The following is a 26313-nucleotide window of genomic DNA, read 5'->3' on the forward strand; positions in this document are numbered from 1 at the left end:
TTAGATATTCGTGGCGGGATATCCTGGAAATGAGGGTGAAAATGGTGTTCCGGATTGGTTCGCCGGTAAGTGATTCAGGTTCTTCACCAAGAGGTGAATTCGGTTGGTGGAAGGGATCACCTTCTTCTTGTCTCCATTGATTGAGTCAACTACGAACCCATCCCCAATTCATCCATAATTGATGATGACTAATTGGTTCGTTCGTTCAAGTTATGCTGCCATTGGAGCTCGAGGAGTTCGAGGAATCAAGTGAGAAATCCATTTTATATGATTGGATAAAGGGTTTTTTTTGTTATGAATGGGTGTTGAATACTGAATGATATATTCGTCTCCTCGATATACGTATATATAGCAAAAAGATTTCCGTATTTTACGGAGAAAATTTAGGAAAAGTGTTTAGACAAAGTCTATTGGATAGATATGATAAGATATGATTTGTCTATACTCCATTTACGCAATAATTGCAGTAAGATGTCGGTGGATCAAAAATGATAAGTAGTGAGAAGTAGTGATCGGTCGCGACTAGTAGTGAGAGGCAGCGTTGAGTAGTAGTAAGCAACAAAAAATAGCAAGGAGTGGTGGTATAAGATGATGAGTATGTCCAGGCAGTGTCTTCGTAGTGCCAAGTCGAAATCAGGGGTGACGGACAGTGTCGGGTAGCGACAAATTGTGACGTGATTACACGCTCCTTATAGGTTATAATAACAATTAAATAGTACAGTGTAAATTTCTACTCATATTTGAAATTAAACAGTTTATGTTCTAAACGGTATTTATCCAAGTAACGTACTTGACTCGCTCCCAATTTCTTATTTTGTGCTGTCAGAACTTCTATATGAGTTACCGTAATGTAATCCCGGTCATTATATTACGCTATCTCACATTTCCATTCGACATCACTCCATAAGTTCAAGATGGCGTAATCAACTTAATTTAGTTAAATCTTGCGTCGCGTGTACGTATGTGTTTTGTAGTATGGTGTTCATTTCAAGTCCATATCATATGAGTGTAAGGTGTATATGTACGTGATGTAATGTGTAGCCCTACATGTAGCATAGTGACACATACAGTGTAAGTACGATGCATAAAAGTCATCCGAGACACACGGCTATAGACTAGACTTCACTAATGCGCCCTACGGTTAGACACACTAATGTATCTTAGTTCTCTATAGCCAAAGCTCTGATACCAAATGTAACACCCCGTCAAAAATCCCTTTAACGGAATGTTAACTCTGGTCCCAGTGCTTGGCTTGACTCTACGTGACAGCAATATCCTACAGCGGAAGCAATTAATACCTGAGAATAAAACACACAAAACGGATCAACAACAATGTTGAGTGAATCTACAGGTTTTAAGTAAACAATACAGTATGTTTAAGAAATATATTTCGAAAACAGTTATTAGTGGAAGACCACCGAGGTTTAATGTTAAAAGTTTGTAGACAACTCTGTGTCCCATTTCAAAAGTTTGTTGACAATACCATGTCAAGTTTCAAATATTCGTAGACAATACCATGTCAAGTTTTATCTCATTTGTTCGTAAACCACAGTTTTAAATAACGTTATATAGTATCTGAAAAACAGTTATCAGAAAATAGTTTAAGTTCCTTGACCACGAGATTTTACAAGTACAACTCCAAGTTGCGAAACGTTTGCATAATCTATGAGCAACTGAATACTAGCAATGACCCGAGTATAGAATCCACTATACCCGCCTTTACCTCATAAAAATGTTATACACTTGTACGAATGTATTATGTTCAAAATAACTGTACCACAGTTTTTATAGCGGGTGAGGTTGTCAACCTAACGGATCCGTCCATCTAAATTGTGCCTACACCGATGGTATTTAAAGTATTCAAGCTAGAGGCTTTGTGTACAAACTCAATATGCAGATATATTACTCGTGTCAATACAAAAAGCATTTGATAATATAAATATAACAGCATGTATTCTCATCCCTGAAAACATGTAAAAAGCGGGACTGTAGACTCACCTTTGAATAAAGCTCGGATTGAAAAGTGGACAATTTACTTATACGGTTTATAGTCGAGTAATGCAACCTAAGTATATGTATTTAGGTTGGTCAATAAATATGTCTTAAACAAGTGTGGTTTCATAGTATAAGTTGTCTTATTGCTCGAATCGACGCGTTTCAAAGTAGAAGTCAACATACAGTCAACTAATTCATGCAAGTCAAACAAAGTCAACCGAAGTCAAACCGAAAGTCAAACTTGGTCAAAGTAGTCAACTAAATTCAACATCAGTAGGTTCATGTCAAATATTGGTAAACATGTCAAACCTAAGTCAAACAACACGTTTTAGATCATAATTGGTCAATTTCACAATTTTAGTTTATCGTTGTGCACAAAGTTCATGTACATGTAGCAAACTTAGCATATTATATCATAGTACAAAATTAAAGTAAACATGGAAAACTCCAGATCATAAGTATTCCAAAAAGTCCGACCAGGGTCTCATACGATAATTAAAAGTTAGGAATCAGAAGGGGTACATTTGGGGTTCACCAAGTCAGTTTCTGACCGCGCACTGATTTGGTTTTAGCTATAACCGGAGTTAGGAACATGCAATCGATACAAGACCAGTGGACATAGTTGAAAAACAAGTTAAAGTAACACATATCAAAAATCGATAAATTTTGGTTTAGCCGATTTGTACAGTTTATTCATGCAAGTTGAACATTCAGTTTTTCAGCTCAAATCAGAATTTACATAAAGTATGGCCCTATTGTGCCCAATGTATAAGGTTTCAGAGATTGACATAAACTAACAATAAGTCACATGTCATGCTAAAATTCATATTCCAGAAGCTTACATGCTCATTCAATAAACACAATCCACAAAGTATAAAACAGAGAGCAATTTACAGATTCGATTCTAGTTTCGCTAGTCACATTCGCACGCGATTACCCGAAGATCTAGATACAATTAGCCTATGATATCTACATGAAAGATGAAATAATTTTTGTGTAGATTTCAAATATGCAAAGCTTTAATCACAGAAGCTAACACATTTTATCATACAAGGTCGTATTCATGCAAATGCTGTATAAAACTACTTTTACACTAATTCAAGTATATCTCAGGTTTTACATAAGCAAACGACATGATATCCTAGTCTAAAGTGTGTGTTTTTAAATTATATTTCTAGTGGTATAAGTTTCACATGCCAATTTGTAACACACAAATTTCATTTTTCATTTTGTTGCATAATTACATACCGAAACTTCAAACGATCATAACTTAGGCTATACTAAACGAAATCATGCGATTCAAGCGAGAAAATTCAATAGTTTTTCGATAGCTATCCATATAAACACTTTTCAATTACAGAAAACAAAGTCACAAAACCAGTAGCATAGCAATACAATTCGTGATTAAATCCTAACTCGCAATTCAGGCAATATAACGACTAATTACATGTACAAACGCGACCAATTGAGCAATAGAACATCTAAATCATATGATAAACAATTAAATCTGGAAAAATAGAGTTTTTAGATCTTACCCTAATCATACAATTGTTGGTATAGATACGTAGGGCTCGTCGAGAGGAACACGGATATGCGATCAATTTAACGATCAAGCAAACATCGAAGGTGTTCTTAAAGAAAAGATGATCGATGATGGTGAGTATTCATGAGATATGATGCACCATTTAACTCTTTATTTTCTGATTACTAGTTTTACATGTAAAAGATGATGCACATGTCTAAAAAAAATTATGGGATTACCTACTAATGGCCTCCTCTTTTTGACTAATATAAGATATTTTATGATATAATGGCCAACTTCTTTTGACTAATATAAGATATTTTAAGATATAATGGCCACCTTCTTTTGACTAATATGAGATATTTTAGGATATGATGTATGAGGTCACGGCCATGTGGCCTCGGTCTCGGGTCTCGGACTCGTTTTGTGTAAAAGCTCGTTTGCGCGTGGTTCGTTTCGAGTGCCGTTAATCGTACCAAATCTCCGGAACGTTAACTAGTCATTGAAACAAAATCACCGTGTTTAATTCATTAAGTAAATAATAAATTAAATTTCTTTCGTAAGTTCAATAATTATTCTATCGTTTTTCTGAGTTCCGTGAACTGAAAAGTTCTCTAGGCGATTAACTTTAATCGTGTCGTTTCTAGTTTAATTTGTCAACCGAATTAAGTTTACTAATTAATATAACATATTAATTCAAGTAATCCACTAAGGATCAAGTACGCATTTAATTTCTTTAAATACAAAAAAAAATTCACGTAAGTTCCATTAACTAACTAACGGAGAGTTAACTAAAGTAACGGAAAAAGTTGGGTTGTTACATTACCTCACCGTTATTGAAATTTCGTCCCGAAATTTGGATGATGGCAGTTATTGATGAAAATAAAATATTTTCGTATCATTAGAAATCCACGTTTCAACGTGAGCTTGAATTCTATAACGAAGTTTGCAAATAAAGTTTATACTTGGCTTGAATAGTTTATCTTTCCAGACGTAAGCCTTCATAGATTCTTTTAATAAAAGAATTTGGTCATATACGAGTGTTTCGTCAAATAATATGATAAGATTAAATAATCTTTCGAGATCTCTATACGGATGGACTTCTAAGGTCCGTTCGGTTTCGTAATGAATATCAGTTAAGTGTATAGAATTTCTTATCATCAAGAATATGAATGAAATGATTCGGTTACGTGTAAAAATACGACTGAATATGTCACTAATGGATGTATTGAAGTAATAGTTGTCCGCCTTGACTCTTCGATATAATCACTATTGATTCTCCTAAATTTAAGAGATTTGAATATAATCGTTTGAAATCTGTGAGATTTGAATCCGATAATTAAGGAAATTAGAATCCTTTTCTTTTTGATTTAATACGATTATCTTAATCGGCTGCCGCGTTGCTATGGTAAAAAGTTCTGATATAAATTAATCATCTCCGCGGCCTTATTTTCTCAACCTCAATCTTCTTACTTTCAAGATTCTATTTTCAAAAATTTTGTGAAGATGCTTCATCCGCTCTTGATTTTCGTTACTATTTTGACTGTGTATACAGTCATTCTTCTTTTTAGTCTACCACCAGAAGAATCTCTGTTCTTCTATAATGCTCTAGGGGTGACAATATTTTTAATTCTACCACTCCTCTGTTTTTCAATACTTGTTGATATAAATGGTTTATGATCTTCCATGTTTGTTGTCTTTTATATTCTGACCTATTTTTCGAAGAATCATGCTTTTTATCCAAGAAGATCTTCAACTTGTTCTTCTATACATGGTCAAATAATACGGATCAATAGTCGATGATGATGCAGAAACATTCGCTGTTAATCGTCATAGTATCTGTTTTCACCTTGTTCTCTCTTCTCGACTTTAAATCAAGCAAGTAATGGTCCAGAATTCGTAGGTATGGAGTTTCGAATGATCATAATATACAAGGTAGAAAGGAAAGGTAATAGCACGATTTGATTTGTCAAATTACCAGAATATTCGAAAAAGACCGAATCATCAAGAAATATATTTCCTTGATATGTTTAGGAGTTAAATAGAATGAAAGAGTTATGTAACATGGTTCATGATGATTGTAAGGTCTGTGAATCATCATCTTCCATTAGAAATTCAGCATGACTTCGGAGCAAGATATTCTCTAAAGATATCATCGGATCCAGAATTACCTGGATTCTTTGAAAATAAGGTTTGGTCCTTGTATTTGTCCTTGGTCTCCTTCATGGTTAGCTCAATCCGTTTTTCAGTTCTAAATCTGAGCTTTTTCAATACGTTATTCTTTATCATCAAACTTTTGGCCATTAAGACCATCTATAGCTTTTGCTACTTCGTCAACATTCTCAAGGTTAACGAATCGGAATCGTTGGTTATCAATCCGAGATGGTTTCAAGAGATTTTATTTTTAGATGATTAAACGCTGATTGTAATCGTTAACGGATCTAATGGTTGACGAATATGCGTTGTTGATTTCAAAAGTAATGAATGATAATTTCGATGGTTTGATGTGATAATTCATCATAGAATACAAATGAATATAATTCATGAATGTAGTGATCTTTAGGAAGATAACACTTGCTAAAGCTTTACTTATATTCTGATACGTCAAAATCAGAATATGTAGTAGTTGTTCTTTAGTGAACCGATACACATATCTTGTGAGTGTAATTAGTATAGTTACTGATTATTGAATCCGAATTTGAAGAATGTATAATGTAACATATTAATGTGAGATATAAATATTTCTCTGGTTTTACCTACCCGTTAAATATTTTTACAATTTACAGTTTATACAGAAGGGTTTTTAATTACAATCTTTATGAAGATATATATTCGTATATATTCTTCAGATGTAATCATGGATTTAATGAGTTAATATAATATTAAACTCATTTGATTTACGGTTGAAGATAATCTCCAAAGCCTTAGAGATTTCATAATTGTCACGAAATATTTCGCTAATGAAGTTATGAATCAATACTTCACCGTTCATTGTTTATTGATATACCTCGATATATGATATTGATGCTCGTGGAGTTCTTGTGAAATTTACAAGGCACGGATAATGTTTTCTAGAAAATTTCGAGTACATCGAAAATAGAAGTGAAAAATCAAACATGTATTTGAATAATACACTTAGTTTATTATGAAATGGAGTTTATTGTGCTGAAGCAGTGATTAATGATTGTTAAGTCATTAACGAAGGATGTACATCATAGCATATTAATGATATGATTTAACCAAGTAGTACATACTAGTTAAGATTCACACGTAATAGCTTAGTACGAAAAGATTTATTATTGTTCCAAACCATATATATATATATATATATATATATATATATATATATATATATATATATATATATATATATAAAGTATACATATATAAATTTTTTTTTTCAGGAAGAATGAGTCAATACATCTTAACTCACAATTACTAATATTTCTTGGTATCTATGGGGCGTATGATGTTGATATCCTAAGTACCGATATGTTGAGGTGTGGGATGCGGATGTTGTTGTTGGTGAAGCTGATGCTGTTGGTGGTGATGTTGATGGTACTGGTGGTGCTGGTTATGCTGTTGGTGCTGCTGATGATCTTAGATTTCGCACCATATTCTCCAGAGCCACTACTCGAGCGCGAAGCTCGTTGACTTCTTCTACTATTCCGGGATGATTGGCGGTTCGGAAAAGTGGATGAATAAGTTCTAGAATTCTGGATATTAGATATTCGTGGCGGGATATCCTGGAAATGAGGGTGAAAATGGTGTTCCGGATTGGTTCGCCGGTAAGTGATTCAGGTTCTTCACCAAGAGGTGAATTCGGTTGGTGGAAGGGATCACCTTTTTCTTGTCTCCATTGATTGAGTCAACTACGAACCCATCCCCAATTCATCCATAATTGATGATGACTAATTGGTTCGTTCGTTCAAGTTATGCTGCCATTGGAGCTCGAGGAGTTCGAGGAATCAAGTGAGAAATCCATTTTATATGATTGGATAAAGGGTTTTTTTTTGTTATGAATGGGTGTTGAATACTGAATGATATATTCGTCTCCTCGATATACGTATATATAGCAAAAAGATTTCCGTATTTTACGGAGGAAATTTAGGAAAAGTGTTTAGACAAAGTCTATTGGATAGATATGATAAGATATGATTTGTCTATACTCCATTTATGCAATAATTGCAGTAAGATGTCGGTGGATCAAAAATGATAAGCAGTGAGAAGTAGTGATCGATCACGACTAGTAGTGAGAGGCAGCGTTGAGTAGTAGTAAGCAACGAAAAATAGCAAGGAGTGGTGGTATAAGATGATGAGTATGTCCAGGCAGTGTCTTCGTAGTGCCAAGTCGAAATCAGGGGTGACGGACAGTGTCAGGTAGCGACAAATTGTGACGTGATTACACGCTCCTTATAGGTTATAATAACAATTAAATAGTACAGAGTAAATTTCTACTCATATTTGAAATTAAACAGTTTATGTTCTAAACGGTATTTATCCAAGTAACGTACTTGACTCGCTCCAAATTCCTTATTTTGTGATTTTGGAACTTCTATATAAGTTACCGTAATGTAATCCCGGTCATTATATTACGCTATCTCACATTTCCATTCGACATCACTCCATAAGTTCAAGATGGCATAATCAACTTAATTTAGTTAAATCTCGCGTCGCGTGTACGTATGTGTTTTGTAGTATGGTGTTCATTTCAAGTCCATATCATATGAGTGTAAGGTGTATATGTACGTGATGTAATGTGTCGCCCTACATGTAGCATAGTGACACATACAGTGTAAGTAAGATGCATAAAAGTCATCCAAGACACACGGCTATAGACTAGACTTCACTAATGCGCCCTACGATTAGACACACTAATGTATCCTAGTTCTCTATAGCCAAAGCTCTGATACCAAATGTAACACCCCGTCAAAAATCCCTTTAACAGAATGTTAACTCTGGTCCCAGTGCTTGGCTTGACTCTACGTGACAGCAATATCCTACAGCGGAAGCAATTAATACCTGAGAATAAAACACGCAAAATGGATCAACAACAATGTTGAGTGAATCTAAGGTTTTAAGTAAACAATACAGTATGTTTAAGAAATATATTTCGAAAACAGTTATTAGTGGAAGACCACCGAGGTTTAATGTTAAAAGTTTGTAGACAACTCTGTGTCCCATTTCAAAAGTTTGTTGACAATACCATGTCAAGTTTCAAATATTCGTAGACAATACCATGTCAAGTTTTATCTCATTTGTTCGTAAACCACAATTTTAAATAATGTTATATAGTATCTGAAAAACAGTTATCAGAAAATAGTTTAAGTTCCTTGACCACGAGATTTTACAAGTACAACTCCAATTTGCGAAACGTTTGCATAATCTATGAGCACCTGAATACTAGCAATGACCCGAGTATAGAATCCACTATACCCGCCTTTACCTCATAAAAATGTTATACACTTGTACGAATGTATTATGTTCAAAATAAATTCACCACAGTTTTTATAGCGGGTGAGGTTGTCAACCTAACGGATCCGTCCATCTAAATTGTGCCTACACCGATGGTATTTAAAGTATTCAAGCTAGAGGCTTTGTGTACAAACTCAATATGCAGATATATTAATCGTGTCAATACAAAAAGCATTTGATAATATAAGTATAACAGCGTGTATTCTCATCCCTGAAAACATGTAAAAAGCGGGACTGTAGACTCACCTTTGAATAAAGCTTGGATTGAAATGTGGACAATTTACTTGTACGGTTTATAGCCGAGTAATGCAGCCTAAGTATATGTATTTAGGTTGGTTAATAAATATGTCTTAAACAAGTGTGGTTTCATAGTATAAGTTATCTTATTGCTCGAATCGACGCGTTTTAAAGTAGAAGTCAACATATAGTCAACTAATTCATGCAAGTCAAACAAAGTCAACCGAAGTCAAATCGAAAGTCAAACTTGGTCAAAGTAGTCAAATAAATTCAACATCAGTAGGTTCATGTCAAATGTTGGTCAACATGTCAAACCTAAGTCAAACAACACGTTTTAGATCATAATTGGTCAATTTCACAATTTTAGTTTATCGTTGTGCACAAAGTTCATGTACATGTAGCAAACTTAGCATATTATCTCATAGTACAAAATTCAAGTAAACATGGAAAACTCCAGATCATAAGTATACTCAAAATCGATTCCAAAAAGTCCAACCAGGGTCTCATACGATAATTCAAAGTTAGGAATCAGAAGGGGTACATTTGGGGTTCACCAAGTCAGTTTCTGACCGCGCACTGATTTGGTTTTAACTATAACCGGAGTTATGAACATGCAATCGATACAAGACCAGTGGCCATAGTTGACAAACAAGTTAAAGTAACACATATCAAAAATAGAGCAATTTTGGTTTGGCCGATTTGTACAGTTTATTCATGCAAGTTGAACATTCAGTTTTTCAGCTCAAATCAGAATTTACATAAAGTATGGCCCTATTGTGCCCAATGCATAAGGTTTCAGAGATTGACATAAACTAACAATAAGTCACATATCATGTTAAAATTCATATTCCAGAAGTTTACATGCTCATTCAATAAACACAATCCACAGAGTATAAAACAGAGAGCAATTTACAGATTCGATTCTAGTTTCGCTAGTCACATTCGCACGCGATTACCCGAAGATCTAGATACAATTAGCCTATGATATCTACATGAAAGATGAAGTAATTTTTGTGTAAATTTCAAATATGCAAAGCTTTAATCACAAAAGCTAACATATTTTATCATACAAGGTCGTATTCATGCAAGTGCTGTATAAAACTACTTTTACACTAATTCAAGCATATCTCAGGTTTTACATAAGCAAACGACATGATATCCTAGTCTAAAGTGTGTGTTTTTAAATTATATTTCCATTGGTATAAGTTTCACATGCCAATTTGTAACACACAAATTTCAGTTTTCATTTTGTTGCATAATTACATACCGAAACTTCAAACGATCATAACTTAGGCTATACTAAACGAAATCATGCGATTCAAGCGAGAAAATTCAATAGTTTTTCGATAGCTATCCATCTAAACACTTTTCAATTACAGAAAACAAAGTCACAAAACCAGTAGCATAGCAATACAATTCGTGATTAAATCCTAACTCGCAATTCAGGCAATATAACGACTAATTACATGTACAAACGCGACCAATTGAGCAATAGAACATCTAAATCATATGATAAACAATTAAATCTGGAAAAATAGAGTTTTTAGATCTTACCCTAATCATACAATTGTTGGTATAGATACGTAGGGCTCGTCGAGAGGAACACGGATATGCGATCAATTTAACGATCAAGCAAACATCGAGGGTGTTCTTGAAGAAAAGATGATCGATGATGGTGAGTATTCATGAGATATGATGCACCATTTAACTCTTTATTTTCTGATTACTAGTTTTACATGTAAAAGATGATGCACATATCTAAAAAAAAATTATGGGATTACCTACTAATGGCCTCCTCTTTTTGACTAATATAAGATATTTTATGATATAATGGCCAACTTCTTTTGACTAATATAAGATATTTTAAGATATAATGGCCACCTTCTTTTGACTAATATGAGATATTTTAGGATATGGTATATGAGGTCACGGCCATGTGGCCTCGGTCTCGGGTCTCGAACTCGTTTTGTGTAAAAGCTCGTTCGCGCATGGTTCGTTTCGAGTGCCGTTAACCGTACCGAATCTCCGGAACGTTAACTAGTCGTTGAAACAAAATCACCGTGTTTAATTCATTAAGTAAATAATAAATTAAATTTCTTTCGTAAGTTCAATAATTATTAACAATAATTATTCTATCGTTTTTCTGAGTTCCGTTAACTGAAAAGTTTTCTAGGCGATTAACTTTAATCGTGTCGTTTCTAGTTTAATTTGTCAACCGAATTAAGTTTACTAATTAATATAACATACTAATTCAAGTAATCCACTAAGGATCAAGTACGCATTTAATTTCTTTAAATACAAAAAAAAATTCACGTAAGTTCCATTAACTAACTAACGGAGAGTTAACTAGAGTAACGGAAAAAGTTGGGTTGTTACAAGAGTGAAAAGTTTCGTCTGAACTTTTGACTAGTCATGGTGGATTTTCAGAATTCAGGGAATTTAAGGAAATCTTCTAATCAGAAAGAAAATGTAATATCATGATTAATTAGCAAACTACTGGAATCTCGGTAAGGATAGAACTATCAAGAAAATAATCTCTTGATATGTTTAGAGGTTAAGTAGAATGAAAGAGTTATGTATCATGGCACATGATGAGGGTAAGATATGTGAACCATCATCACGTTGTAATATAACCACGTTGGCCTGATGTCATTATATTATACTAACTCATGCTTCAATTCCCAACACTTCTCCAGAAACCATTCATAATTCAAACTCGAATTTTAAAGAAATTTAGAAACTAAGATAGTTTCCTTTATGACGTAACACGGATAGCACGAAGAGATAGATAAATTCGAATAAAGATATTTATGAAGGTATCTTCAGAAATATCTAAGATATTTATAACGAAAGATACGATGATATCTTTAGAATTTAAAATATTTAAGATCAGAAGATGATGAAGAAATTTGTCCGCAAGGATTTAGAGTAAGGAGCAAGGTATTCGCTAAAGATTTCATCAGCTTTTTCAAAACTCAGAAAATTGATTCATAGACTAAAGCGCTTTTCAGAAATTTAGAATTGAAGTTTAGTAAATTCAGGAGATAGAATATATATATATATATATATATATATATATATATATATATATATATATATATATATATATATATATATATATATATATATATATATATATATATATATATAAAATTGTTGTCGTAGAATCGCTGAGGAATTTGAGATTATCGATTGATGCCTCCCGGTATTTGGTATGGTAATTATCGTTACAAGATGCCGATGAGTTCATGATAAGACTTCAATAGATAAATATAATTATTTGTCAGAGAGATTTAAACCAAGGAGCAACGAGGTTGCTTGTACATCTGCTGGTAAGATGGGGGAATATAAAAGGTTCTCCGGTAACAAAAAAAGAGCAAGCATATATATATATATATATATATATATATATATATATATATATATATATATATATATATATATATATATATATATATATATATATATATAAAGGTTATAATAAGATTGTTTCGAACGAAAAGTTGAAGTTGACTTGCTAGAGCTGTGACAAAACTGACTATTGTGAAAAAGAATTGCAATGTTATTTTCTGTAATAACAATGCCAAAGGAGCTAGCACGGATACGTGTTAAACCTTTACTCAGGTTCCAAGAGTTTTTCAGGTGCATAACTATATGCATAAATCTTTTCTTCTGTATATGAGATGCAGTTGGTTCATCCTCTCGATTGAGGTGTTTTCAAGAATTATGAAAGGTTTGAACGCAGATTGTAACCGTCAAAATACCAATGAGGTTTAAGATGAAATCAAGTGGCAAACTTGAAGAATTGTTTAGTTTCATATGTTATAATCAATATTTTAATCCATTTTAATTGTCCAATGTTGATAGTCCGCAGTTGATAGTCCACAGTTAGCAGTTTAATAATTCATATATAGTTCAATATGTAATATTCGAATTAATTAATACGTATCGTGACCCGTGTACATGTCTCAGACTCGATCACAACTCAAAGTATATATATTATTGTAGAATCAACCTCAACCCTGTATAGCTAACTCTATCATTACTGCATATAGAGTGTCTATGGTTATTCCAAATAATATATATAGATGCGTCGATATGATATGTCAAAACATTGTATACGTGTCCTGTATATAACAGTATTTAAATGACGATAAATAAAGTGCGTAAAATAAATAACAGAAATTAAATGACGATAAATAAACTTGCGAGAATATAAATTGCGATAAATAACTTGCGATAAATAAAATGTAATCAGTTAGCTAGGAACAGTTAGCTAGGAACAGTTAGCATGGATTCTTAACAAAAATTTTCTCATAGTTAATTTGTTTGTTTCTAACAAATTTTATTTTGTCCAATGTTTTCTTCATTATACCACTTGTCGGATTCTGATAGGTCAAAATCTAAATATAAAATTGAATGAAAATGGTTATTCTGCGGTGAACGGATACGTATATCGGTGGATGTAAGTAGGATAGTAAATGATAGTTGAATCAGATTCGAAGAATGTACAATGTAACTTATTAATGTGAAATCTAAATATTTCTAGGGTATTACCTGCCCGTTAAAATATTTTCGCCATTAACAGTTTGTACGAAAAAAATTTTTAATTACAATCTTTATGAAAATATACTTACATATATATTTTCTTCAGATGTAATCATGGATTTAATGAGTTAATATGATATTATACTCATTTGATTTCGGGTTAGAACTAGAGTACATAATCTCTAAAACATTAGAGATTACATAATCATCATGTCGAACGGAGATAAATGATGTAGATCGATTCGTAGAACGATGATTATGATCGAGGTACATAATGAGATGTTGAGGCATGTGATGTTGAAACTTGGGTTGTTGGTGGTACTGGTATCGATGTTGGTGGTACTGTTGGTGTCGGTGATGTTGCTGAAGCTGGTACGTTTTGCACCATATTTTCCAAGGCTACAACTTGGGCACGAAGCTCGTTGACTTCTTTCATTATTTCGGGATGATTGTCGGTCGGAACGAGCGGATGAATAAGGTTTAGAATTTTAGATAGAATATAATCGTGGTGAGATATTCGGGAAATGAGGGTGAAAATGGTGTTTCGGACTGGTTCGCCGGTAAGTGCTTCGGATTCCCCGTCAAGAGGTGAATTCGGTTGGTGGAAAGGATCGCCTTCTTCGCGTCTCCATCGGTTAAGTCGTCTACGAATCCATCAGATGAATTGGGGATGGCTGATTAGTTGATTCATTCTGGTGATGTTGCTTTCGGAGTTTAGGTGAACATCCATATCGGAATAGCTGTCAGAATTCGAGGAATTCGAACTGGTTGAGAGATCCATCTGGTACGATACATAATTTACAGAATTCGATGTAATCATGAATTAGATTATAAGATGTAGATTAGTATCCTACAATACATAATTTACATGTGCATATATAATACTAAAATCCCATAAGTTATGGAGGAATCTACAGAAGCTGTCAGGCAAAATCTATAGTAACAGATACGCTAAGATATGAATTTTGTCTGTACACTATAAATGCACTAACTGCAGTAAGATGTGTCTAGACTAAGAATGATAAGCAGGTAATTTCCTAAGGATGATAAATAGGTAATTTTTGTAGTGACCCGAACTTTTCCATGTTTATATATATTAATTGAGATTGATATTTACATGATTAAATGTTTCCAACATGTTAAGCAATCAAACTTGTTAAGACTTGATTAATTGAAATATGTTTCATATAGACAATTGACCACCCAAGTTGACCGGTGATTCACGAACGTTAAAACTTGTAAAAACTATACGATGACATATATATATGGTTATATATATAGTTAACATGTTTTTATTATAAGTATGTATCTCATTAGGTATTTTAACAATGAGTTATATACATAAAAATGAGACTATTAATTTAAGAAACTCGAAAACGATATATATAACGATTATCGTTATAACAACGTCTTACTAGGTACATATGAATCATATTAAGATATTGATACACTTGGTTAATTATTTTAAATGATAAGTAAATATATTATTAAGTGTATTAACAATGAAATACATATGTAAAAATAAGACTACTAACTTAATGATTTCGAAACGAGACATATATGTAACGATTATCGTTGTAACGACATTTAACTGTATATACATCATAATAAGATATATTATATATCATAATATCATGATAATATAATAATTTAACATCTCATTTGTTATAATAAACAATGGGTTAACAACATTCATCAAGATCGTTAACCTAAAGGTTTCAAAACAACATTTACATGTAATGACTAACGATGACTTAACGACTCAGTTAAAATGTATATACATGTAGTGTTTTAATATGTATTCATACACTTTTGAAAGACTTCAAGACACTTATCAAAATACTTCTACTTAACAAAAATGCTTACAATTACATCCTCGTTCAGTTTCATCAACAATTCTACTCGTATGCACCCGTATTCGTACTCGTACAATACACAGCTTTTAGATGTATGTACTATTGGTATATACACTCCAATGATCAGCTCTTAGCAGCCCATGTGAGTCACCTAACACATGTGGGAACCATCATTTGGCAACTAGCATGAAATATCTCATAAAATTACAAAAATATGAGTAATCATTCATGACTTATTTACATGAAAACAAAATTACATATCCTTTATATCTAATCCATACACCAACGACCAAAAACACCTAAAAACACTTTCATTCTTCAATTTTCTTCATCTAATTGATCTCTCTCAAGTTCTATCTTCAAGTTCTAAGTGTTCTTCATATATTTTACAAGTTCTAGTTACATAAAATCAAGAATACTTTCAAGTTTGCTAGCTCACTTCCAATCTTGTAAGGTGATCATCCAACCTCAAGAAATCTTTGTTTCTTACAGTAGGTTATCATTCTAATACAAGGTAATAATCATATTCAAACTTTGGTTCAATTTCTATAACTATAACAATCTTATTTCAAGTGATGATCTTACTTGAACTTGTTTTCGTGTCATGATTCTGCTTCAAGAACTTCGAGCCATCCAAGGATCCGTTGAAGCTAGATCCATTTTTCTCTTTTCCAGTAGGTTTATCCAAGGAACTTAAGGTAGTAATAATGTTCATAACATCATTCGATTCATACATATAAAGCTATCTTATTCGAAGGTTTAAACTTGTAATCACTAGAACATAGTTTAGTTAATTCTAAACTTGTTCGCAAACAAAAGTTAATCCTTTTAACTTGACTTTTAAAATCAACTAAACACATGTTCTATATCTATATGATATGATAACTTAATGATTTAAAACCTGGAAACACGAAAAACACCGTAAAACCGGATTTACGCCGTCGTAGTAACACCGCGGGCTGTTTTGGGTTAGTTAATTAAAAACTATGATAAACTTTGATTTAAAAGTTGTTATTCTGAGAAAATTATTTTTATTATGAACATGAAACTATATCCAAAAATTATGGTTAAACTCAAAGTGGAAGTATGTTTTCTAAAATGGTCATCTAGACGTCGTTCTTTCAACTGAAATGACTACCTTTACAAAAACGACTTGTAACTTATTTTTCCGACTATAAACCTATACTTTTTCTGTTTAGATTCATAAAATAGAGTTCAATATGAAACCATAGCAATTTTATTCACTCAAAACGGATTTAAAATGAAGAAGTTATGGGTAAAACAAGATTGGATAATTTTTCTCATTTTAGCTACGTGAAAATTGGTAACAAATCTATTCCAACCATAACTTAATCAACTTGTATTGTATATTATGTAATCTTGAGATACCATAGACACGTATACAATGTTTCGACCTATCATGTCGACACATCTATATATATTTCGGAACAACCATAGACACTCTATATGTGAATGTTGGAGTTAGCTATACAGGGTTGAGGTTGATTCCAAAATATATATAGTTTGAGTTGTAATCAATACTGAGATACGTATACACTGGGTCGTGGATTGATTCAAGATAATATTTATCGATTTATTTCTGTACATCTAACTGTGGACAACTAGTTGTAGGTTACTAACGAGGACATCTGACTTAATAAACTTAAAACATCAAAATATATTAAAAGTGTTGTAAATATATTTTGAACATACTTTGATATATATGTATATATTGTTATAGGTTCGTGAATCAACCAGTGGCCAAGTCTTACTTCCCGACGAAGTAAAAATCTGTGAAAGTGAGTTATAGTCCCACTTTTTAAATCTAATATTTTTGGGATGAGAATACATGCAGGTTTTATAAATGATTTACAAAATAGACACAAGTACGTGAAACTACATTCTATGGTTGAATTATCGAAATCGAATATGCCCCTTTTTATTAAGTCTGGTAATCTAAGAATTAGGGAACAGACACCCTAATTGACGCGAATCCTAAAGATAGATCTATTGGGCCTAACAAACCCCACCCAAAGTACCGGATGCTTTAGTACTTCGAAATTTATATCATATCCGAAGGGTGTCCCGGAATGATGGGGATATTCTTATATATGCATCTTGTTAATGTCGGTTACCAGGTGTTCACCATATGAATGATTTTTATCTCTATGTATGGGATGTGTATTGAAATATGAAATCTTGTGGTCTATTATTATTATGATTTGATATATATAGGTTAAACCTATAACTCACCAACATTTTTGTTGACGTTTTAAACATGTTTATTCTCAGGTGATTATTAAGAGCTTCCGCTGTCGCATAATTAAATAAGGACAAGATTTGGAGTCCATGCTTGTATGTTATTGTGTAAAAACTGCATTCAAGAAACTTATTTTGTTGTAACATATTTGTATTGTAAACCATTATGTAATGGTCGTGTGTAAACAGGATATTTTAGATTATCAGTATTTGATAATCTACGTAAAGTTTTTTAAAACCTTTATCTATGAAATAAAGGTTATGGTTTGTTTTAAAAATGAATGCAGTCTTTGAAAAACGTCTCATATAGAGGTCAAAACCTCGCAACGAAATCAATTAATATAGAACGTTTTTAATCAATAAGAACGGGACATTTCAGTTGGTATCCGAGCGTTGGTCTTAGAGAACCAGAAAATTTGCATTAGTGTGTCTTATCGAGTTTGTTAGGATGCATTAGTGAGTCTGGACTTCGACCGTGTTTTCTTTAAAAATGATTGCTTAAACATTTTTGTTGGAAACTATATATTTTTAACATATGAATATTATGTGATATATTAATCTCTTAGCGTGTTTGATATTATGTGATAGATGTCTACCTCTAGAACAAGTCCCATTGACTCACCTAATAATAATGAAGAGTCAAATGTAAATTGGAATGATTCGTGGACTGATTCACAAGTTCCCGAAGAGGAACCGGAAGAGGAGTCGGAACCGAAAGAAGAATCGGAACCGGAAGAAGAATCGGAACCGGAAGAAGAAATAGAACCGGTGGGGGAAATAATAAAATGGTTAGGTAAAAGAGAATCCTCAACCAACCGACCAAGGTTAATTATGGTCAATGGTGTTTCCGCCAAGGAAGCAAAATATTGGGAGGATTACCAATTCTCCGATGAATCGGATTCCGATGATGTTATAGAAATTACCCCAACTGAATTTAAAAAGGCAGAAGAAAATAATAAGGGAAAGGGCATAAAAATAGAGAAATCTAATTCCAACCCCGATGAACTTTATATGTATCGTCAACCCCCGAAGTCCTTAAGTTGTAACAATGACCCGGGAACCTCTAAACCACCAGGTTTTTCTAAACCAATGTGGACAACGACGGCTTGTATTAGGGGAACATCATATATCCCTAGAAACTTGGCAAAACGAACCAAAACCGAACAAGAAGAAACGAGCTAGTCGGAAAAAGATAGTTGTATTCGTGTGGTGTAATATATGTAATATAGTGTGCTTATGCTTTATGATATATGTAAAAATTGCTTGTATTAATAAGTATTTTTTTATGAATCTAACTCTTGTCTATTTTACATTATAAAAACACAAAATGGATAGACAACCCAATATTTTAAGAGACCTACCCGGAGACATGATTGATGAAATCTTGTCTAGAGTCGGTCAGAATTCCTCGGCACAACTATTTAAGGCGAGATCAGTTTGTAAGACATTCGAAGAACGTTCCAAGATGTCTTGGTTTATAAGAGACTTTCGTTTGAAAGATGGGGGATATCACATTGGGAAACCCATAAGTTACGATGTGTTTACTTTGACGCATATATTGCGGGGAACCCAAATGCTATTTTACGCAACGGGTTAAGAAATTATTTTGACTTAATATATCCGAATATTGGACTTCGTGATTTAGAAAAAGCGGCTAACATGCAACATAAAGAAGCATGTTATGCTTACGGATTAGTAATGTTCGCTTCTCACCAAAGTGAGAACAAGAACATCGGGCTACAACTATTAAACAAAACGTTTCCACAAGTGACGGAGTCGGTAATTGGGGTAAGAAATGAGGTTTTTAGATTGTTACGGGACTGTTGGACATTACGTAACCCTCGTCCCTTTGACAACGTTACAACATGCTGTCTTATCAACGGCCATAACGGTTATGTTCCACAAGACCAAGGATGGGAAGTAGTCCTACTAAAACCAGAATGCATGACTTGTTTCTGGACGTATGAATTACGTGTCTTTATTGCCTTTGCTGAACGACTTGTGTACTAGCTAGAATTATCTTCACAACTATCTTGTATCAAAGTTATTGTGTGCTATATTTCATGCTTTATGTAAAATAAGCGGTATTGTAAGTTTGTAAAATATTGTATAAAAGTTTGAACGCGAAATATTATTATAATCAGTTTTTCATATAGAATTGTAGTAGTTGAATTGTATATTAGCTACTAAGTATGAACTTAACGGGTAGGTACTACCCGAATTTAAGCTTATAAAACGCTAATATGAAGAAAAAGCTTTTATAAATGAGTTCATATTATGCTACGAAATACTATTAACTACTCTTAATATTCTGTATGATTAACTTGTTCCATTTGACTATTTTGAAGGAAATGGCACCGACTACTCGACACACCGTGAATATGAATGAAGAGGAATTCCGTACTTTTCTAGCTTCAAACATAGCCGCAGTACAGGCTGCGCTACATACCAACAATAACCTTGGATCTAGCAGTACATGAAATCGTGTAGGATGCACCTACAAAGAATTCACTGCCTGCAAACCTTTGGAATTTGATGGAACCGAAGGACCGATCGGATTGAAACGGTGGACCGAGAAGGTCGAATCGGTGTTTGCCATAAGTAAGTGTACTGAAGAGGACAAAGTGAAGTACGCTACGCATACCTTCACAGGTTCTGCGTTAACATGGTGGAATACCTATCTAGAGCAAGTGGGACAAGACGATACGTACGCACTACCGTGGTCAGCATTCAAGCACTTGATGAACGAGAAGTACCGTCCCAGCACCGAGGTCAATAAGCTCAAGACAGAACTTAGAGGGTTACGAACCCAAGGATTCGATATTACCACGTACGAAAGACGATTCACAGAATTGTGCCTATTGTGTCCGGGAGCATTCGAAGATGAGGAAGAGAAGATCGACGCGTTTGTGAAAGGATTACCGGAAAGAATCCAAGAAGATATAAGTTCACACGAGCCCACCTTTATACAGCAGGCATGTAGAATGGCTCACAAACTAGTGAACCAGATTGAAGAAAGAATTAAAGAACAGACTGCTGAAGAGGCCAATGTGAAGCAAGTCAAAAGAAAGTGGGAAGAAAACGGTGATAAGAATCACCAATACAACAACAACAGCAATTACAACAATAATCGCAACAATTATCCCAACAATCGCAACATCAATCGCAACTACAACAAACGGCCTAACAACAACAACAACAACAACAGCAACTACAACAATCATCCTAACAACAATAATAACCGTAACAACAACAACAATAAGAAGCAGCTATGCCAAAGGTGTGAAAAGTATCACTCGGGGTTCTGCACCAAATTTTGCAACAAGTGTAAAAGAAATGGTCATAGCGCGGTGAAGGGTGAGGTCTACGGACCAGGGGTTAATAGAACGAAAGGAACAAATGGTGTCGGAACGAGTAATGGCGGAGCAAGTAGTGTCGGAGCAAGTTATGCCTATGTAGTTTGTTATAAATGTGGAAAACCGGGCCACATTATTAGAAATTGCCCGAACAAGGAGAACACGAATGGACAAGGCCGCGGAAGAGTTTTCAATATTAATGCGGCAGAGGCACAGGAAGACCCGGAGCTTGTTACGGGTACGTTTCTTATTGACAATAAATCTGCTTACGTTTTATTTGATTCGGGTGCGGATAGAAGCTATATGAGTAGAGATTTTTGTGCTAAATTAAGTTGTCCATTGACGCCTTTGGATAGTAAATTTTTACTCGAATTAGCAAATGGTAAATTAATTTCAGCAGATAATATATGTCGGAATCGAGAAATTAAACTGGTTAGCGAAACATTTAAGATTGATTTGATACCAGTAGAGTTAGGGAGTTTTGATGTGATAATCTGTATGGACTGGTTGAAAGAAGTGAAAGCAGAGATCGTCTGTTACAAAAATGCAATTCGCATTATACGAGAAAAAGGAAAACCCTTAATGGTGTACGGAGAAAAGGGCAACACGAAGCTACATCTTATTAGTAATTTCAAGGCACAAAAACTAATAAGAAAAGGTTGCTATGCTATTCTAGCACACGTCGAGAAAGTACAAACTGAAGAAAAGAGCATCAATGATGTTCCCATTGCAAAAGAATTTCTCGATGTATTTCCGAAATAATTACCGGGATTACCCCCACATCGATCCGTTGAATTTCAAATAGATCTTGTACCAGGAGCTGCACCAATAGCTCGTGCTCCTTACAGACTCGCACCCAGAAAGATGAAAGAACTGCAAAGCCAATTACAAGAACTTTTAGAGCGTGGTTTCATTCGACCAAGCACATCACCGTGGGGAGCTCCTGTTTTGTTTGTCAAGAAGAAAGATGGTACATTCAGGTTGTGTATCGACTACCGAGAGTTGAACAAACTTACCATCAAGAGCCGCTACCCACTACCGAGAATCGACGACTTATTTGATCAACTACAAGGCTCGTCTATTTATTCAAAGATTGACTTACGTTCCGGGTATCATCAAATGCGGGTGAAAGAAGATGATATTCCAAAGACTGCTTTCAGAACACGTTACGGTCATTACGAGTTTATGGTCATGCCGTTTGGTTTAACTAATGCACCAGCTGTGTTCATGGACCTTATGAACCGAGTTTGTGGACCATATCTTGACAAGTTTGTCATTGTTTTCATTGATGACATACTTATTTACTCAAAGAATGACCAAGAACACGGTGAACATTTGAGAAAGGTGTTAGAAGTATTGAGGAAGGAAGAATTGTACGCTAAGTTTTCAAAGTGTGCATTTTGGTTGGAAGAAGTTCAATTCCTCGGTCACATAGTGAACAAAGAAGGTATTAAGGTGGATCCAGCAAAGATAGAAACTGTTGAAAAGTGGGAAACCCCGAAAACTCCAAAACACATACGCCAGTTTTTAGGACTAGCTGGTTACTACAGAAGGTTCATCCAAGACTTTTCCAGAATAGCAAAACCCTTGACTGCATTAACGCATAAAGGGAAGAAATTTGAATGGAATGATGAACAAGAGAAAGCGTTTCAGTTATTGAAGAAAAAGCTAACTACGGCACCTATATTGTCATTGCCTGAAGGGAATGATGATTTTGTGATTTATTGTGACGCATCAAAGCAAGGTCTCGGTTGTGTATTAATGCAACGAACGAAGGTGATTGCTTATGCGTCTAGACAATTGAAGATTCACGAACAAAATTATACGACGCATGATTTGGAATTAGGCGCGGTTGTTTTTGCATTAAAGACTTGGAGACACTACTTATATGGGGTCAAAAGTATTATATATACCGACCACAAAAGTCTTCAACACATATTTAATCAGAAACAACTGAATATGAGGCAGCGTAGGTGGATTGAATTATTGAATGATTACGACTTTGAGATTCGTTACCACCCGGGGAAGGCAAATGTGGTAGCCGATGCCTTGAGCAGGAAGGACAGAGAACCCATTCGAGTAAAATCTATGAATATAATGATTCATAATAACCTTACTACTCAAATAAAGGAGGCGCAACAAGGAGTTTTAAAAGAGGGAAATTTAAAGGATGAAATACCCAAAGGATCGGAGAAACATCTTAATATTCGGGAAGACGGAACCCGGTATAGGGCTGAAAGGATTTGGGTACCAAAATTTGGAGATATGAGAGAAATGGTACTTAGAGAAGCTCATAAAACCAGATACTCAATACATCCTGCAACGGGGAAGATGTACAAGGATCTCAAGAAACATTTTTGGTGGCCGGGTATGAAAGCCGATGTTGCTAAATACGTAGGAGAATGTTTGATGTGTTCTAAGGTCAAAGCTGAGCATCAGAAACCATCAGGTCTACTTCAACAACCCGAAATCCCGGAATGGAAATGGGAAAACATTACCATGGATTTCATCACTAAATTGCCAAGGACTGCAAGTGGTTTTGATACTATTTGGGTAATAGTTGATCGTCTCACCAAATCAGCACACTTCCTGCCAATAAGAGAAGATGACAAGATGGAGAAGTTAGCATGACTGTATTTGAAGGAAGTCGTCTCTAGACATGGAATACCAATCTCTATTATCTCTGATAGGGATGGTAGATTTATTTCAAGATTCTGGCAGACATTACAGCAAGCATTAGGAACTCGTCTAGACATGAGTACTGCATATCATCCACAAACTGATGGGCAGAGTGAAAGGACGATACAAACGCTTGAAGACATGCTACGAGCATGTGTTATTGATTTCGGAAACAGTTGGGATCGACATCTACCGTTAGCAGAATTTTCCTACAACAACAACTACCATTCAAGCATTGAGATGGCGCCGTTTGAAGCACTGTATGGTAGAAAGTGCAGGTCTCCGATTTGTTGGAGTGAAGTGGGGGATAGACAGATTACGGGTCCGGAGATTATACAAGAAACTACCGAGAAGATCATCCAAATTCAACAACGGTTGAAAACCGCCCAAAGTCGACAAAAGAGCTACGCTGACATTAAAAGAAAAGATATAGAATTTGAAATTGGAGAGATGGTCATGCTTAAAGTTGCACCTTGGAAAGGCGTTGTTCGATTTGGTAAACGAGGGAAATTAAATCCAAGGTATATTGGACCATTCAAGATTATTGATCGTGTCGGACCAGTAGCTTACCGACTTGAGTTACCTCAACAACTCGCGGCTGTACATAACACTTTCCACGTCTCGAATTTGAAGAAATGTTTTGCTAAAGAAGATCTCACTATTCCGTTAGATGAAATCCAAATCAACGAAAAACTTCAATTCATCGAAGAACCCGTCGAAATAATGGACCGTGAGGTTAAAAGACTTAAGCAAAACAAGATACCAATTGTTAAGGTTCGATGGAATGCTCGTAGAGGACCCGAGTTCACCTGGGAGCGTGAAGATCAGATGAAGAAGAAATACCCGCATCTATTTCCAGAAGATTCGTCAACACCTTCAACAGCTTAAAATTTCGGGACGAAATTTATTTAACGGGTAGGTACTGTAGTGACCCGAAATTTTCCATGTTTATATATATTAATTGAGATTGATATTTATATGATTAAATGTTTCCAACATGTTAAGCAATCAAACTTGTTAAGACTTGATTAATTGAAATATGTTTCATATAGACAATTGACCACCCAAGTTGACCGGTGATTCACGAACGTTAAAACTTCTAAAAACTATACGATGACATATATATATGGTTATATATATAGTTAACATGTTTTTATTATAAGTATGTATCTCATTAGGTATTTTAACAATGAGTTATATACATAAAAATGAGACTATTAATTTAAGAAACTCGAAAACGATATATATAACGATTATCGTTATAACAACGTCTTACTAGGTACATATGAATCATATTAAGATATTGATACACTTGGTTAATTATGTTAAATGATAAGTAAATATATTATTAAGTGTATTAACAATGAAATACATATGTAAAAATAAGACTACTAACTTAATGATTTCGAAACGAGACATATATGTAACGATTATCGTTGTAACGACATTTAACTGTATATACATCATACTAAGATATATTATATATCATAATATCATGATAATATAATAATTTAACATCTCATTTGTTATAATAAACAATGGGTTAACAACATTCAACAAGATCGTTAACCTAAAGGTTTCAAAACAACATTTACATGTAATGACTAACGATGACTTAACGACTCAGTTAAAATGTATATACATGTAGTGTTTTAATATGTATTCATACACTTTTGAAAGACTTCAAGACACTTATCAAAATACTTCTACTTAACAAAAATGCTTACAATTACATCCTCGTTCAGTTTCATCAACAATTCTACTCGTATGCACCCGTATTCATACTCGTACAATACACAGTTTTTAGATGTATGTACTATTAGTATATACACTCCAATGATCAGCTATTAGCAGCCCATGTGAGTCACCTAACACATGTGGGAACCATCATTTGGCAACTAGCATGAAATATCTCATAAAATTACAAAAATATGAGTAATCATTCATGACTTATTTACATGAAAACAAAATTACATATCCTTTATATCTAATCCATACACCAATGACCAAAAACACCTACAAACACTTTCATTCTTCAATTTTCTTCATCTAATTGATCTCTCTCAAGTTCTATCTTCAAGTTCTAAGTGTTCTTCATATATTTTACAAGTTCTAGTTACATAAAATCAAGAATACTTTCAAGTTTGCTAGCTCACTTCCAATCTTGTAAGGTGATCATCCAACCTCAAGAAATCTTTGTTTCTTACAGTAGGTTATCATTCTAATACAAGGTAATAATCATATTCAAACTTTGGTTCAATTTCTATAACTATAACAATCTTATTTCAAGTGATGATCTTACTTGAACTTGTTTTCGTGTCATGATTCTGCTTCAAGAACTTCGAGCCATCCAAGGATCCGCTGAAGCTAGATCCATTTTTCTCTT

This window comes from Rutidosis leptorrhynchoides, chromosome 8 (assembly GCF_046630445.1).
Source record: "Rutidosis leptorrhynchoides isolate AG116_Rl617_1_P2 chromosome 8, CSIRO_AGI_Rlap_v1, whole genome shotgun sequence".
Taxonomy (NCBI): domain Eukaryota; kingdom Viridiplantae; phylum Streptophyta; class Magnoliopsida; order Asterales; family Asteraceae; genus Rutidosis; species Rutidosis leptorrhynchoides.